This window comes from Cupressus sempervirens, chromosome 6, assembly GCF_028749045.1.
Source record: "Cupressus sempervirens isolate cs-2001-9-10 chromosome 6, ASM2874904v1, whole genome shotgun sequence".
NCBI classification, from domain to species: Eukaryota; Viridiplantae; Streptophyta; class Pinopsida; order Cupressales; family Cupressaceae; genus Cupressus; species Cupressus sempervirens.
The window spans coordinates 612679980-612696216 of NC_143123.1; the positions used below are offsets into that span (position 1 = coordinate 612679980).

The following is a 16237-nucleotide window of genomic DNA, read 5'->3' on the forward strand; positions in this document are numbered from 1 at the left end:
CTTATAGTTTGTGAAGGCTTCGCTACAAGAAGATGCATGAATGAAGCCCTAGAGTCAATTACCCATGAATTTAAAGTTGTGTCACTTATCACAAGAACCAAAACACCATCACCGTAATCATGAATGATATTTTATCTATTGTCAAAAACCTTTTCTTGAGCCCTTTTAAATTTTCTATAGTCCATTTTAACATGACCAACCTTTTTACAAAACCAACAACCACTTTGTTTACCCCAAGATTACAATCTTCTAGCTGATTGTGACCTTCAATTATTGTTATTTTTGCCTCTATGTTGAGTTCTTCCTCTCTTTTTTGTACTAGCCATTGTTAGCCCATCACCAGATGAAGATCTTTACTAGTTCTCCTCATGTATTCACTAAATAACATGGAAGCCACCTCATCATAGACCATCTTTTTTTACTGGCAATAGAAGTGTTGACCACTATTGCCACACCATCCTAGTTGTCTGGTAAAGAACATAATAAGATAAATGCCTTATTTTCATAATCTTGAGGCATACCAATGGAGTGTGCCTGACATAAAAGAGTATATAACTCATTTATGTCATTGCTATTTTGTCCTTCATCTTCAACTTGTAAAGCTTCTTAATGATTTTTTTTTTATAGCAGACATTCTTTCGTACATACCTTGAATTTTTTCCCATACCTCCTTTGTTGAATTTTCATTGTTCACATTGAATAAAATGCTCTCAAACAGTGAGAGAAAAATCTCTACCATTGTCTTTTCATTAGTTTTATTCCAAGTCTCATTTGTCATGCAAGTTGGCTTCTTCACTTTACCTCTGATTGCAATTACAAGATCATGCTTGACTAGTAATGATCACATGTGTACCTTCTACAAACTAAAATTATTCCTCAAGAATTTTTTCACTCTTAAGTCCTCCATGACTTCATAATTTGATCACCTAAATTGATCATAGGCTCTAATACCAAATGTAAGTTAATTAAGAATGTAAGAGAAAAGTACAGAACAACAAGATGTGTAAATACAGAAGTTTATGATGATTCACCACAAATTGTGGCTACATCCACACTGATAGTAGAGGAATTATATTGATGAAATATAATGAGTTTACAAATAGATGCCATCAACATTTATAGATCACAAATGATCAACTAAAGAGATGGAGGGAAAACACCCATGTGACTATTGGCCTTCAATATTTAATAATGTATACAACTAATTAGAGAGTTGGAGATTAATAGTCAATAATTATTTCTTTTCTATATTATTAAGAATACTAAATGAAGTAAAAATCTTATTTTGTACGCACCTATTATTACTAAACAAAAATTGACCACAATGGTGTTCAATTTATTGAATACATGCCTAGCCAAAAATTTTTGCATTATAGCCACTTGGTTTTAGTCACAAAGGTTCAGTTTGGCATTATGTGAAAAAAAGGATATAGCAAACCAAAGTGGAGGTTAGATATCAAGAAGCATGAAAAGTTGTTGGAGATAATTAAAGATAAAGAGGATCCTGACCATATGTATCAGTAACTTCCTGATTGATAGATAGGTTTAATGATTCATAAAATCATTTCAAATTTATATATACATAAATTGTTTTTCAATAGTTATACATGTTTTTATTTTTCAATATTTATACACTTCTACAAAACACCTAGAAAATGATGTAACATTTCTTTTTCATTAATTAATAAAACATGTAAATTTATTACACATTAACAAATATCTAAAAAATAATATATTTATTTCTATTTACATTTATATTTTCTATACGCTTTTACAACACACCTAGAAAATCATGTAACACATATTTTCATTTATTTATATAACACTTAAATTTCTTACACATTAACAATTTTCTAAATAAAAATGTAGTAGATATTTCAAAAACATGTTTCCATATTTATGTAAAAGATATTCTATAAATGTAAATATCAAATATATCAACTATATATTAACATGGTCACATAACTCATGAGAAAATCATATATGTCAACTATAAATGTAAATGGGCACATAACTCATGAAAATATCATATATAGACCTACTATAAATGCAAATGGTTAGATAACTCATGCTAATATGAAATATGTCAAATATGAGCATGTTGTAAATGTAAAATGTCCCATAGTACAAATCTAAATGATATCATCATAAATCAATATCAAACATCATGTATCATGACATATATGAATATCAAACATGACCATGTTGCGCTCCACAATGTGATCAACTGAGATGAGATCTCAAACCCTATGTCCAATATAAGAACAAATTCAATAAATAATAACATAAATACAATTAAATTTACCTGTGACTTAGGATGACTAGGGTCGATAGCTATCTCTCCATCTCCATCCTAATAAGTTGTAGATTTAGTTTGTATGCAATAAAAGAAACAAATATGTCACAAGTTATACTTTACTAAAGTTTTAAATATAAGATCTGTAGGTCCAATTAAATAGACATGTTTGTAAATTTTTACCTATATCTCCTATTGCATAGGATGCATAGGTGTCTATAAGTCCCCATATGCCATCATCATTGTAAATATATGCCTACCTATCTCACTCAAGTTGGTATCACTAAAGGTCATATCTCTAATGTCAAATGTAGGATCCGTGAGCATATCTGTGAACAATGAAAATCATGATGGGTAAGAACCTACCTCAGTGGGTGGGCTACATCCTCCTTGAAGGTGGTCTATGGTGGAGCTATAGCTGAAACATGTATGTCCTCCTTCCCCTAACCACCCTATAAATCTGATGTACCTCTGATGATACAACTCACATATGATGGCACTAAACTAAGTTGCTATCTGATCAACAACTTAATAGCTTGATAGGCTGAAAGTAGATCAATGGACAAACATGTACTGATATCCCTTAAGCGATCTATTGAAGACTCTATGAAAACATCTGGAGATGGGATGTAAACCTCATGATACATATCATCACCTAAAGATGATGCAATAGTGACACCACCTATAGATGTAGATCCTAATTGTTTATGTATTTGTGCACTTGGTTAGAAGACATCTCATGTACCTAGGTAGCAATAGTGGCAATCCTCTCATACACATATCTACATGTATCATTTTCCACTCTATCTCTAGCTGCAACTAACTCCAAAAAATTTGGCATCACCAAAAGGTTTGGACCAATCAATGCCCATTTGTTAACGGGCGCAGGAGCATCTGGGTGTTTGAATTTATCTAAGAACCTACCCTAACCTTGCCCAGCATACTAAGGGATATTGATCAATGTAATCAACCTCTTGATGTAGATGTAATTTTGAAAATAATTATTTGCAAAATTATAAAGGGAACTCATCCTTTTGGGGTCAAATGTGATGTGTAGCCAACCAACAAGGATATATGAAAGGTGCCACCAATGGATTAGTACAACTTGTATTGAAATACCCTTTGACCTTTTTCAAAGGTCGATAATGTGGGAACATGCTCTTCACACTCTCTACCGAGACCATCTCATCTATCTCCCTCTATCACAAACCACTACTAACACTATGAGATATAGCACTATAAAATGTGTCCAAACTAGCACTATCACAAGGGTTAAAACCCTCAATAGTGTGCATCATGCTAATCAGCTTATCAATAATCATAGTCACCTTATCCCTATGTTGTAGGGTAGGTGAAGTCTATAGACTTTGATTAATAGTATCAAGTGCACTCTATAAGCATTGAATAGTATCACTAAATAATGTCTCCCTATCCTAGGTAATAGTAGTTGATCTATGGGATAAACCACTATGGGGACAACCATGTATACTAGGCTCTCTAGAATCACTACTCCCCAATGCCATAATGATGAAATATATAAACACACAAAACTAGATAGGTGATAATAGAGATCGGCACATGCATACATATACATATATACACATATTATTATATAAACTAGTTGAATCAAAACACACTAAATGAATCTTTCTAAAAAAACCTATTATACAATATATAAAGACCATTTAACTACATTATATTTTTTTATAGTAATAGGGACAAATCAAATTTATATAACAAGTTTAGGGATTATGGGGTTAGAGAAAAATTTAGGGTTTAGAGAGATGGGGTTTAGGAGTTAGAGATTGGTATAGAGTTTAAAGAGATGGTGTTCATGAGTTAGAGAGAGGTTTAGGGTTTAGAGAGATGGGGTTTACGAGTTACAAAGTGGTTTAGGGTTTAAAGAGATGGGGTCTAGGAGTTAGAGAGAGACAAAGGGTTAAAAGTTTGAGATCTAGAAAGAGAGAGATGAGGTTACGTTTGGGAGAGATAAGTTATGTAAATTCTAAAGAGAGATAAGTTTAGGGATTATGGGGTTAGAGAAAGGTTTAGGGTTTAGAGAGATGGGATTTAGCAATTAGAGAGTAGTTTAGGGTTTAAAGGTATGGGGTTTAGGAGTTTGAGAGATATTTAGGGTTTATAGAGATGGGGTTTATGAGTTACAAAGTAGTTTAGGGTTTAGAGAGATGGGGTCTAGGAGTTAGAGAGAGAAAAAGGTTTCAAAGTTTGAGATCTAGAAAGAGAGAGATGAGGCTAAGGTTGGGAGAGATTTAAGTTATGTAAATTCTAGAGAGAGAAGTTTAGAGATTATGGGGTTTAGGGTTTAGAGAGATGGGGTTTAGGAGTTAGAGAGTGGTTTAGGGTTTAAAGAGATGGGATTTAGGAGTTAGAGAGTAGTTTGGGGTTTAGAGAGATGGGTTTTATGAGTTACAAGGTGGTTTAGGGTTTAGAGAGATGGGGTCTAGGAGTTAGAGAGAGACAAAGGGTTAAAATTTTGAGATCTAGAAAGAGAGAGATGAGGCTAGGGTTGGGAGAGGTAAGTTACATAAATTTTAGAGAGAGAAGTTTATGGATTATGAGGTTAGAGAGTCGTTTAGGGTTTAGAGAGATGGGGTTTAGGACATAGAGAGTGGTTTAGGGGTTAAATAGATGGGATTTAGGAGTTAGAGAGTAGTTTAGTGTTTACAAAAATGGGGCTTAGGACTTAGAGAGTGATTTAGGGTTTCAATTAGAATTTATTTGTGTTCATGGTAAGAGTTAGAGCTTGATTTAGTTCAATCTAATGGTTTTACTTACTAGTTTATAGTACTTTCTAAAGTTTTACCTTTACAACAATTTCTAATGATTTCTAATAAATACAAAATAAAAATAAATTAAATTCTCTAATATTATATCTAACTAATTTTCTATATTTTATATTTTTTTCTATTATTTTTTAAAGTTTCTAATTGTTCTAATATTTTCTAAATTTTCTAATATTGTCTGTATAATTTTTGAAATAATGTTTTACAATTAATCCAATTTCTCTAATAATGTATAATTTTACTACATTTCAATACTTTTTCTAAACTTTATATAATGCCTCACTTTTTACCATGTACCAATTTTGAAAAGTGGAGATTAACTTGTATTGTGTTTAGTTTAGTTGAGTCAATTGATCCTTTTCTTCCTCAAGTATTAAGTATCTCCATCAAGTTTTCATCTTTTCCCTTCTCTCACATTGTATGGCCGGGTGGGTTTGGTTTATCATCATGAGTCTTTGGGGTAGTTTAGGACCTTGCTTGATGAAGATTCTTAAATTATGTTTCTTCAAATGAACTTACTTACAGGTCATTTTTTTCTAAACTTATAGAAATTTGAACTGGCAGAAAATCCAGTTTCATCTTCTCCTTGGAAGGTTTCACACACCAAAGGTGAAACTCTGTCGAGATACACAAATGCGATTCTTGAGCTTAAATGAAGAGAAGAAAATTATGTTATGGATAGATCATTAAAGTGTTGCCATGTTTTCACTATGGGAATCTTTCAAAACTCACTAAGATGATTAAAAAGGGCATTAGTGAAAAACACAAAAACAGCTTCTCCTCGGCAGGTTTTGAACCAAGAAGTCAGTCTTTCGAAAGAGCATTTGTGAAAGAATAAGGTGAGTCAGTGGGTCCCACCTTTCACTTGTGAAGCCGATTTTATATTTTTTGAAGGCTTAAAGTAAAGTGGTTAGGGTAGAGAAGGTTAAATGAGGGAAAAAGTGGAAAAGTGGAAATCATCTTCTCCTCTGCGGGGTTTCTACCCTTGAAGGCAGTTTCTCACATCCAACGAAAAATTACTCTTCCAAGCATGGTTATTTGATGAATCAGTTATAGGAGGCTTAAAAAAGGTAAGGGAAGCATGTTGATCACTTTGAAGAAGGTATTCTATTCAAAATCTTGCTAAGCAGAATTTCACTCACGGAGTACCCCGTTCTTAATTCTCCACAGCTTGGTGAAAAATGGGAAAGTAAAACTGTAATAAAGGAAAATAACCATTGGGCCAACATAAATAGTGAAAAGACAAGAAATAATCGATTATAACCTCCACATTTACTAATCTAACAAATTTATCATTTAATTCATTTGTGTGGCATGGATTTTATAGATTAACAAGTGCATTGGAGTTTCTATATAGAGATGAACATAACGAATTTTCAAACTACTGCTTACTCATTTGAACTCTTATGCTGTTACTTAAGTTGACTATTGATTCTGAAATCCCCATAGATACAAATTTCTACTCTCTATCCTATTTTGAGTTTTAAGATTTCCAATTTATCTCTACCTCAGTCGAGATGGCAACAAGATTTGTTGGATTTGATGGATTGGGCGGAATCAAGTCTACATGGCAGAATATCACAGACACTTCACTCTGTTTCTTTGACATGCAAGATTTCCAAAGAAGGTTGAGGACAGAACCAATCCATCCCATAATAGAGAAACTTTGAAGAAGTGGGCTGGTAGAAGCAGCAGGATTTCCCGTAGTAGTACAAGCCTCGGAGCTATTTATTGAATGTATCAATCACTATAACCCAGATACAAAGCAAATCTTACTGCCTGATCAAACGGTGTTAATATCAATTGATAGGCAAGTAGTGGTCAATTTTCTATGGATTCCAGAAATAGAGGAGTTCTCTAAGTTAACAATTGGAGGAGGTATGTCTAAATTCTCTCCGAAGAAGATGGTGCGGTGAAAGGAGATCATGAGTTATTGGTTCCAAAAGCCAAGGGGAGCTAAAAGTAAAGTTCTTAAAACCCTTTTGGCACTAATCTCAAGCCCAAGATCATAGAAATTCTAGTTCTTCTACATCGATTAAAAGGTGAGGTCAAAGCCCTTAATTTTGTAGAACAATACTTCTTTTTGGTACAAATTATTTGCTCGAATACACAATATGTTGACTGGACATATGAGGTAAGTGAGCATTTGTCTAGGGCTCTCAGTGCAACCAAGTTCTACAATTCATTTTATATGTCTTCTTTCTTGATATATATGTTGGCTTACCTACAATTATGATAGGGCCTTCCTAGAATAGAGAATTTTCCAGATGATGTAAAGAGTTATGAGTTTTATCCATGCTTGCAATTATAGAATAATTATGTAGAGTATATTAGAGTTAATGATGCATTTACAATGAGGCTTTGCAGGGAACTCCAAGGGCGTCTGGAGAGGAGATTCATCCTAGAAGCAATGGCAGCCATCAGTCAGTTTAGTAGTTATTTCATCCAATTCTCATCCTTTTCATATTTGCATCTTGCAGCTTTCGATGGATTTCTCCTGAAGCTACCTAGATATCTTGATGACACAATCATGCTCATTGAGATTGTGAGACAAGCAATCTAGGTGAATGTGCTAAGTGCTAGTTTGAAGAAAAAGGGATTAGAATTTCCCATAAAAGTTGGTGCATACTATTGTGAGTCCTGATCAAATGCCAAAAACATGCTCAAGGCATTCAAGAACAAGTTAAAATTAGAAGAATATGAAGCGGTGAGGCCTATGTTTGACCTAAATGGATATGCCAGAGATGTGCTTCAAATTGGAAGCATGATTAAACATGTTACTACTATGGAAGATTATTGGGTGGATAGTAAAAATGAGTTGGAAAGTCAAGATCGGGCTTTTGCTAGATTAACAATAGAACAAATAAAGACATATGGCATTAACTTAGATGTGGAAGGGCTAGAGAATGATGGGAAAAATATGTATAGTAATACATATTTGACCAAATTGAGAAATACTCCAATCAGTTCCAAGCCATATGTTGATGTGGAAGAAGACCTTGATGTTATGATGGCCCAGATTGTCAAAAGAAATAGAAAATGGGTCGAGTGGACAGTGAAAAAGGGCTGGAGTAGGAGCAAGACTACTCAAGCTTCTCTAGTCATTGGTACTCCCACTTCTTCTCAAAGTGCCACACCTAGTGTTACAACCACAACTGCTCAAGGACTTGCTCAATCTACAAGAGGAGGTGACCAACCCTCAAAGAAGAACATTTCAATAGTGCCAACTTGCCAAGGTGGTCCTCTACCAGTTATTGGAGCCCAAGCTAGCACCAAAGAAAAGAGGACCGAGATCCGAAATATGGTGTTACCGCTCCAATTTCACCTCCTCATGTTACTACTCCAATTTCACCTCCTCATGTTACTGCTCCAGTTTCACCTCCTCATGTGACTGCTACTCCATCTCCTCATCATAGCCCTGGTCCATTTGCAAGCGCTCCACTTTTGAAGCCAACTGGTTCTCCCATTCAGTTAGTAGAGATCGGGGATGAACAGAGAAGTAGTAGCGAATCCACTGAATCTGACAAAGCCGCAAGGAAAACTCAAGAGCAAGAGAAAGCCCTAAGTTCTTCTAGGATTCTATTTTAGGATCCTAAGAATCCTTTTTTTGCAACTTTAGGGCCAGTGACTCTGGTGAAGAAGAAGATGTTCAGTATAGAGTCACTCAGGGTTTCTTCTAAAGTGATCAGCACAGAGTCCTAGCTAGAAGACACCTTAGAAAGGAAGAGAAAGAGGAAAGAGGAGAGTATCCCTACAAAGGATACTGTGTCTCAAGCAGTTCGCTCTGGATCTATAGTAGTGAAAGCTAAGAAGCAGAAGACTTTATCAATACTTGGGCAAGATCTAGAAACATGACAGTTAACAATGGAGGTAGCAAAGCCAAAAAAAGTAGGGAGACTTGAGGACATGACACCCGATGATTTCACTCTACATTTGATTGATCTTGGAGAGGCCAGACATGATACAAAGGTGGGCCTATAGAGATCAAGTAATGAGGTGATAAAAGAACAATTGGAGAGCCTCAAATTGTCAAAAATTAGAATGAAGGCCAAGATTGAAGAATTGACAAAATTTATTAGGAAATTGGTTGTTCCATTGGCAACCATTACTGGTGTGCTTGCTACTGAGAACCCTACAATAGAAGATGTAGAAGACTTCATCTCACAGCTCCAGAAGGATAGGCATTTTGGTCAGATCGGAAGAGAATGGATTGAGAAACTTAATGCAGATGGAATTACTCTGATTAATGAAATTGGAAATGTTATTCTTCAATTGGAAACTGAGAAGGATAATATCATATCTACTCACAACACTTTGGCCACAAAGAAGGCAAGGTGTGATGAATGTATTTCACTCCTAAATATGGTCATCCAAATGAAGGCAAAAGAGGCAGTTGAAGCAAAGATTTTGAAGACAGGGATTGAGCCTCTATTCGAATGGCTTCAAAACATGCAATTTAAGTAGGAGATGATTTAAGAGGCTGAAGAAGGACTCAAAGAAACAAGGGAAAAAGTGAGGAAGCTCCAAGACAGAGCATTCAAACTCATGCGATGATTACACACTGACCCACAAACCAGTGGGCAAGGGAAAGCTCTCATCAGAGTAGAAGTAATGAAAAAAAGCTTCTCCACATACTTGAGCAATCTATCTATAATGACTTCAAGTAGTCAAGATAGAGTGGTAGAGTTTCAGATGCTTGGTGGATGCATACATGTGGCTATTGGAGAATTGACAAGTCAACTAAATGCAGTGAAGGAGCTAGCTCAAGAGCATTCAAAGTGGCTCTTAAGATTCACTAATGTATATGTGCCTAGTCACAAAGAAATGATTCCAATTATAGTTGCTGCTAAGGCATATAGAGCGAAAGCTAAAAAGGGAAAGAAGTCCAAGTGATTTAGTTGACACTTCATTTTCATTTTCTAATGTAAATTTTGCAAATTTTGTAAATTTTGTAATACGACGAACTGGCATCTTGCCATTTTTCATCCTTAGAAGATGAACCGTTTAAAATTCCTATTGTAATGGTTATCTCTCAACTCTATATGTATGAAGTTGAATGGTTAATGAAAGGTCGGAAAATTTTTGGTGTAAAGTACTTTTTGTTGCAGAGTCAATTAAATGGTATTTTATGTCAATCATTTTTTGTTCCAGTAGGTATTGTGCTCAATCCATGTCTCCTTTTTGGTTTACAGAGAACTAGGGAGGAACAGAGCTTCATTTCCCCTATTTTCAAGATCATGAATGGACGTGATAAGTATTGTTATGATTCATTCAACTAAAAGATATTGCTAACATTCCTGATTTATTAGTTATAGTTTAGATTTGAATTTTGGCTTATTCTAGCCTTATGTGAATAAATTTATGGATTCATATGATGTGTGGGTACATTAATCTATTTCAGTATTGAGAAGTTTTTCTTGCCTGAATTAAGTTCTAGTTAGGCTTAATTTGGTTTTCCTCTTCTGCTCTCAGGTTAAGAGCATACCCCACATTAGTTTTAGGAACAAAACATAATTCCTTGAACATAATTCACATAGGGAGTTGTACCTACCAATTTAGAGAGAAGCAAGTAATCACAGAGCGGCTTTTCAACTGTTGTATTTAGATATTGTTCCTAATTTGAGGCATTAAGAATCATATTTTCACAAGAAACAAGAAAGGACAAATCTGTTTGCCAACATATTGCAGTACTTAAAACATAAACATATAATAATATTTTTAAAAATGAACTTTTTGAAACAATCTACATAAAAAATACACATTAAAAACCATATTTTTACCTAAGGAAACTTGAAATAAAACTCAAAACATATTAAAAAACTGGGGGAAAATGCTGACATGCCTGATTCGACCGAATGGCTCCTATAGCTCTTCCCACTCTGCACTTCCAGTAGGCTCGTATAATGCAAATGACTATCAAATTTTTCTTTTTGTGGCTTATATAATTTTTTTGGTTCCGGTTAGATCCCTACAGATCTATACACACCACTTGGCACCTACTTGGTGCCGCATGGTTTTGATCCCACCAGATTAAGTCCTGTTGGATTCAATCCTGCTGAATTAATAAAAGTAGCCCCAAAGGTGACACAAATCCATGCTTTCACCCTTACCCAAAATTTGGTTTAGATTACTAACCATTGACAACTACTCGCAACAACTAATCAAAAGGACATGCCATTATACTTCCAACTATAACATTGCTAATAATTATTCTTAAACATGATAGCTATCCTAAACATAGGAAAATTGACATATTCTCAGCCATGGGAGATGGTAGGATTAAAAGTATGACTATCTATATAAGATATGACTTATGTGGATTCACTTGAGACAAGTATAGATATGCAGTGAGCCAAAAGCTAGAATAATGTATGAGTGAGCTCATGTGTAGTATGAACTAGTTGCATAGGTAAACAATAACTAATTTTCTTATGTACACTTTTCACACAAAAAACTCATATAGGTCATACAAAATGACATGGAATGATATAACGACATTTGAGCGAGTCCTATGTTACTAAAGAGTGCACAAAACATAAAATAAAATCAAGTTGCATTGCATGACTCCATACAGATTATATGAGTACTCATTGATTAATGAGTTTGTAAATTACATTCTCATTCCTTTTACTTTTAATTTTGTGTGTAAAAGTGGAGACAATACAAGTTTGAAAAGTGCATAGTTTTCTTTTCCCCTTTTTTTATTTATTTCCTTTGACCTTTTTGTCCCTAAGGCATTGATGAGTAGAAAACCAACCTATTTTGTTCGTAAGTTGGTAAAACAATGTTAACCCATCCTGACATATAATAAGGATTCAAATATGCTCTTCAATTGCAACCTTATATTCCCCTATGTTAATTTTGCAACATAGAAACAAATTTTACATTACACCTATGTGAATCCCTTCCCATCAAGTTATTATACGAGATAACCAAATAAAAATAACTATTTAAACTATATATAAAAATACACTAGGAATCACTAAGCATGCCAAAAAAATATTAAATTTCATTACATGTTACATTATAGAAGATTATAATATTATTTTCTTTTAAAGATCTATATAACTACTAGACTTTTTTTTCATTGTAAGACTTTTTTCCTAATGTGTTTATCGTCTCTCCCCTATTTTAAATGTAGATTTTATGAATCAAGGCAATCCAATTTCTAACATCAAATTCAATACAATTCAAATCCATGTATAGAACTTAGTTATGTAGACTTGAACACAAATTCAATATACACAATTTAGCTAGCCAATACAGGAAACAATTTTTTTTACATTTTCAAGAAAATTATAGAATAGATTTTAAATTTCTAATACTTCAATAATCAATTTATAGCACTTTTCATAACCAAATCTTCATCAAACATAAAACTAAATATTATTTATTTATTTTGAAATATTTATTTAAACAACATTCAGGTTTAATCTCTTAGATTGATTTAAAAATAAGGAACAATTATACTTTTATATACATATAATTTCAAATATAATTTATTTATTTTCAAATATTTATTTAAATAACCTTCAATTTCAATCTCTCAAATTGATTAAAAAATAAGGAGCAATTATACTTTTATATACATATAATTTCATTACAACAACATTTAGGAAAAAAACAAAAAACAAAAAACTAATTGTAAAAACATCCATTTCTATAAAAATCCAAGCATCTATCATGAATTGACAAAGCTTAAAAAAAGGAACAATTCTACTTGTGTGTGTGTGTGTGTGTGTGTGTGTGTGTGTGTGTGTGTCTATCTATCTATCTATCTATCTATCTATCTATCTATCTATCTATCTATCTATCTATCTATCTATCTATATATATATATATATATATATATATATATATATATATATATATATATATATATATATATATATATATATATATAACATGAACATTCAGAGAAAAACACAAAACTAATTGTAAAAGCATTCATTTCTGTAAGAGACAATTCTTTGTGTAACAAATTGATACCTCTAAAGATTTGCTATTGTATTTCTACAACGATAGCTTATATTTATAAGTTTGTATACAAAGAGAGACTGAAGAGTACAAAAACTAATATTTGCAAATGCCACTTGCTATAGACCTATAATCATGACATGTTGCCAATTTCAATAAATCTACACAACCTTCTCCTATCAACAAATCAAGACAAACTTCTCCTCCAACTATTTGATTACAATACTACAATATAATGTTATATCAGATACAATAACATCAAGTGTTCAAGTCATATGGAATCACATGTCCTCATATGCAACATTCTTCACACAACCAACAACAACAGAGGGCTGCTATGCTGCAATCACAAACCCCAAAGAACACATATAAGAATATAACCTTTATGCATATAAAAGCTACAAATTATAAGCAAAAAGAAGTGTAAGAGGCATATATACCATCCTTCTAGAAAGCCTTTCTCCCTTCTACTCTGTGTTTTGACAAGACCTGCCTCTGCATATTGTGATGGTGGAGCTTGAGTTGGATACCCTAAAAGTAATACCCATTTTAATATCAGCAATTAAATAAGTAATACCCATAAAAGAAAACACATTTTGTGCTTTTCTACTACATAAATGATTTGTGATTGTGGAACCTGAGTGAGGAATAGATAGTTTATAGTTTTTCAATTTCTCATTTATCTTTTTCCTTTAGTATAAATGAATATTTAGAACTAATAAAGAAACGAAAAAGATAATGAGAGTAAAATTTAAGAATATATAATAATAATAATAATAATTAGACATAGTCAGGAAAAGTTTAAATATGATCAAATATTATATGTAAAGCATAAATGTTAATAATCTAACAAAACTCTAGTTTTCATTAGTTAAAATGTAAAACAAACAAAGAAGAATAAGAAAAGAGAATATGTTATTTCGCAATATGAGTGGTAGAGGCATATTTCTTCATGGCAGTAGAGTCAAAGCATCATTTTATCTTGAAGTGTCTATATGTCAATATGTCTAAACAGAACTAACTAATAAGTTAGAAAATACTGAAGACTTTAATATCATGATATTATTATTAGTCCTATAGATTACTTTAGATTGCTTCAGCCTTGTCCAGTCTGTAAAAATCTTTCATTCATTCTTTAATCAATAAAGAAACAAACAATCAAAAGAATATAAAACTAGCACTTGCACCCAAAGGAGATGCAAGGGGTAAGCTGATAGTTTAAAAAAGGTGCAAGTCTATATAAGATGGTTTCCCACATATTTTTCTTGTTAAGCATTGAATATGATGTGAAAGAAAATGTAAAAGAGGAGCACAAAATAAAAATAGTTAAATAATAAAAGCTTGGACCACATACATAGTTTGTTCTTAAATTCACTTTTCTTGCAACTTCACATTGTTAGACATTTGGGCATTCCTTTCTTAGTCCAACCTTCTATTAAGGATATGTGGTTGTCAATCTTTTCTAAGATTGAAGACAGGCATAAAAAAATGGAAAATCCAATGGTTATATCTTGTTGGAAGGGTCCAGATTGTGTAAAAAAATTTTGCATCTCACACAATATATTACTTCTCTACTTGGATGTTTTCTAGTTAATAGTGCAACGTGCTAGAATATCTTTTAAGAGACTTTCTGTGTTATGACGATTTGGATAAGAAATTAGGCATTGTGCTTGTTGGTATTATCCTTGCAAACCTAAAGTACTTGGTGAGTTGGGCTTAAGGGATCTTAAATACATGGTGTTTCTCTTGCTACCAAGCGGATTTTCAAAGCCTTGCTTGGAAATGAACCATGGAAATTTTTTGTTCTAAGAAAACATATATTTGTAGGTTTGGAATAAAAAAAGGTAAACAATGGAAAAATGTCCCTATATGTGATATTATTTTTGGAGATTTTGAGATGAAAACATTTGGTTCCTCCATCTTTCATTCCTTATAGAAGGCATGGTGTCAAGTAAGGAATCTTCTCTATTGTAGAGTAGCCATTAATAAATCTCATGCATATGTTGTCCTTGATAGATCTTTATCGTGGGTCCCTAAATCTTAAGCCTCTTACCCTTACCCAATGTTGTTTTGTTAAAGAGTGGAATGCCAAATGGACTTCATTGGTTAAGGATATTTTGGTTGACAATTGGTTAAATTCTTGGGAGGAGGTTAGTGAGAAATTTGGCCATCCTTCCTCTTTGAAGAAAACATATACTTTGATCACCCAAACAATGGAAAAATTATTTCTAGGTAAACTATATGGCAATGACATAATTAGACAAATCTAAGGTGCTATTTCATTTTTTCGAAAAAATTATTTGGTGCGAGGTTGACTTTATCATCAAATTGGTTGGATAATGCAGTATAATATAATAATTTGTTATTTGAAAGAAATGTACTAAATAATAGATTGTTTGAATAAATTTTTAAACCTTACACTGAAATAAATCTAAGCCTGATGAAATCCACATTATTAGAGAGAAAACTCCAATTTGTATTGGTACATTGTTAATGTGAAGTACAAGGCCATATTTTGACCACAGTTTTATCAAGACAAACTGAATTGTAGTGATGAATTTGAACCCCCAACAATTTGATTTCAGAACTTGGATTTGTGTGTTCAAATTTGTATTCATTCTAAATTCATAATTGAGAGAGTAGTTGCATAACATAGACAATTAGTACACATAAATGTTAGAGCCAAGAATTGATTGATATAGTGGATGGCATTAAAAAGTTTGAGCTCTTTTGCAATTTCCAATGGTCAACAGAAGCAATGGTATTTGGGATGAAGGCTAGAATTACATCTTTCAGAAGATCAAACTTGTATATGAATACAAACATGGCCTCACACTACTCTTCTCAAGAATATCGCCATGATGTGTAAGCATGATCCTGGAAGATGTTGTTGTGACTAATGAGCTGATAACATATGAATATGTATATAAGTAGGTGAAATAAGGATCAGTGTGGATACCTAAAAAGGCTTGCTGAGATAGATTGATGTTGCTAGCACATCTAGAGGGACAGTAATCAACTATATTTAACACGATTGGTCCTCCCTTGCATGATGATTCATAGCTACCATTCGCTGGGTCGATGTAATGACTTCCATAGGCATTAACTGTCACGTGCCAACGTCTTTCTCCCTGGTGCGGAGCATGTTGAAGTTCTCTAC

The 16237-nt window shown here is 33.1% G+C and overlaps 2 long non-coding RNA genes across 2 annotated transcripts in view; both read right to left on the reverse strand.

The window, feature by feature from the left end:
- Nucleotides 1-16237, reverse strand: part of LOC149553725 (uncharacterized) — a 115779-nt gene that overhangs the window by 98756 nt on the left and 786 nt on the right. The window lies entirely within an intron of this gene.
- LOC149553726 (uncharacterized) lies at nt 13090-13611 on the reverse strand. The gene is made up of 2 exons (XR_016353422.1): nt 13518-13611; nt 13090-13417 (listed from the first exon to the last, which is right to left on the reverse strand). It is a non-coding gene; the product is annotated as an uncharacterized LOC149553726 (long non-coding RNA).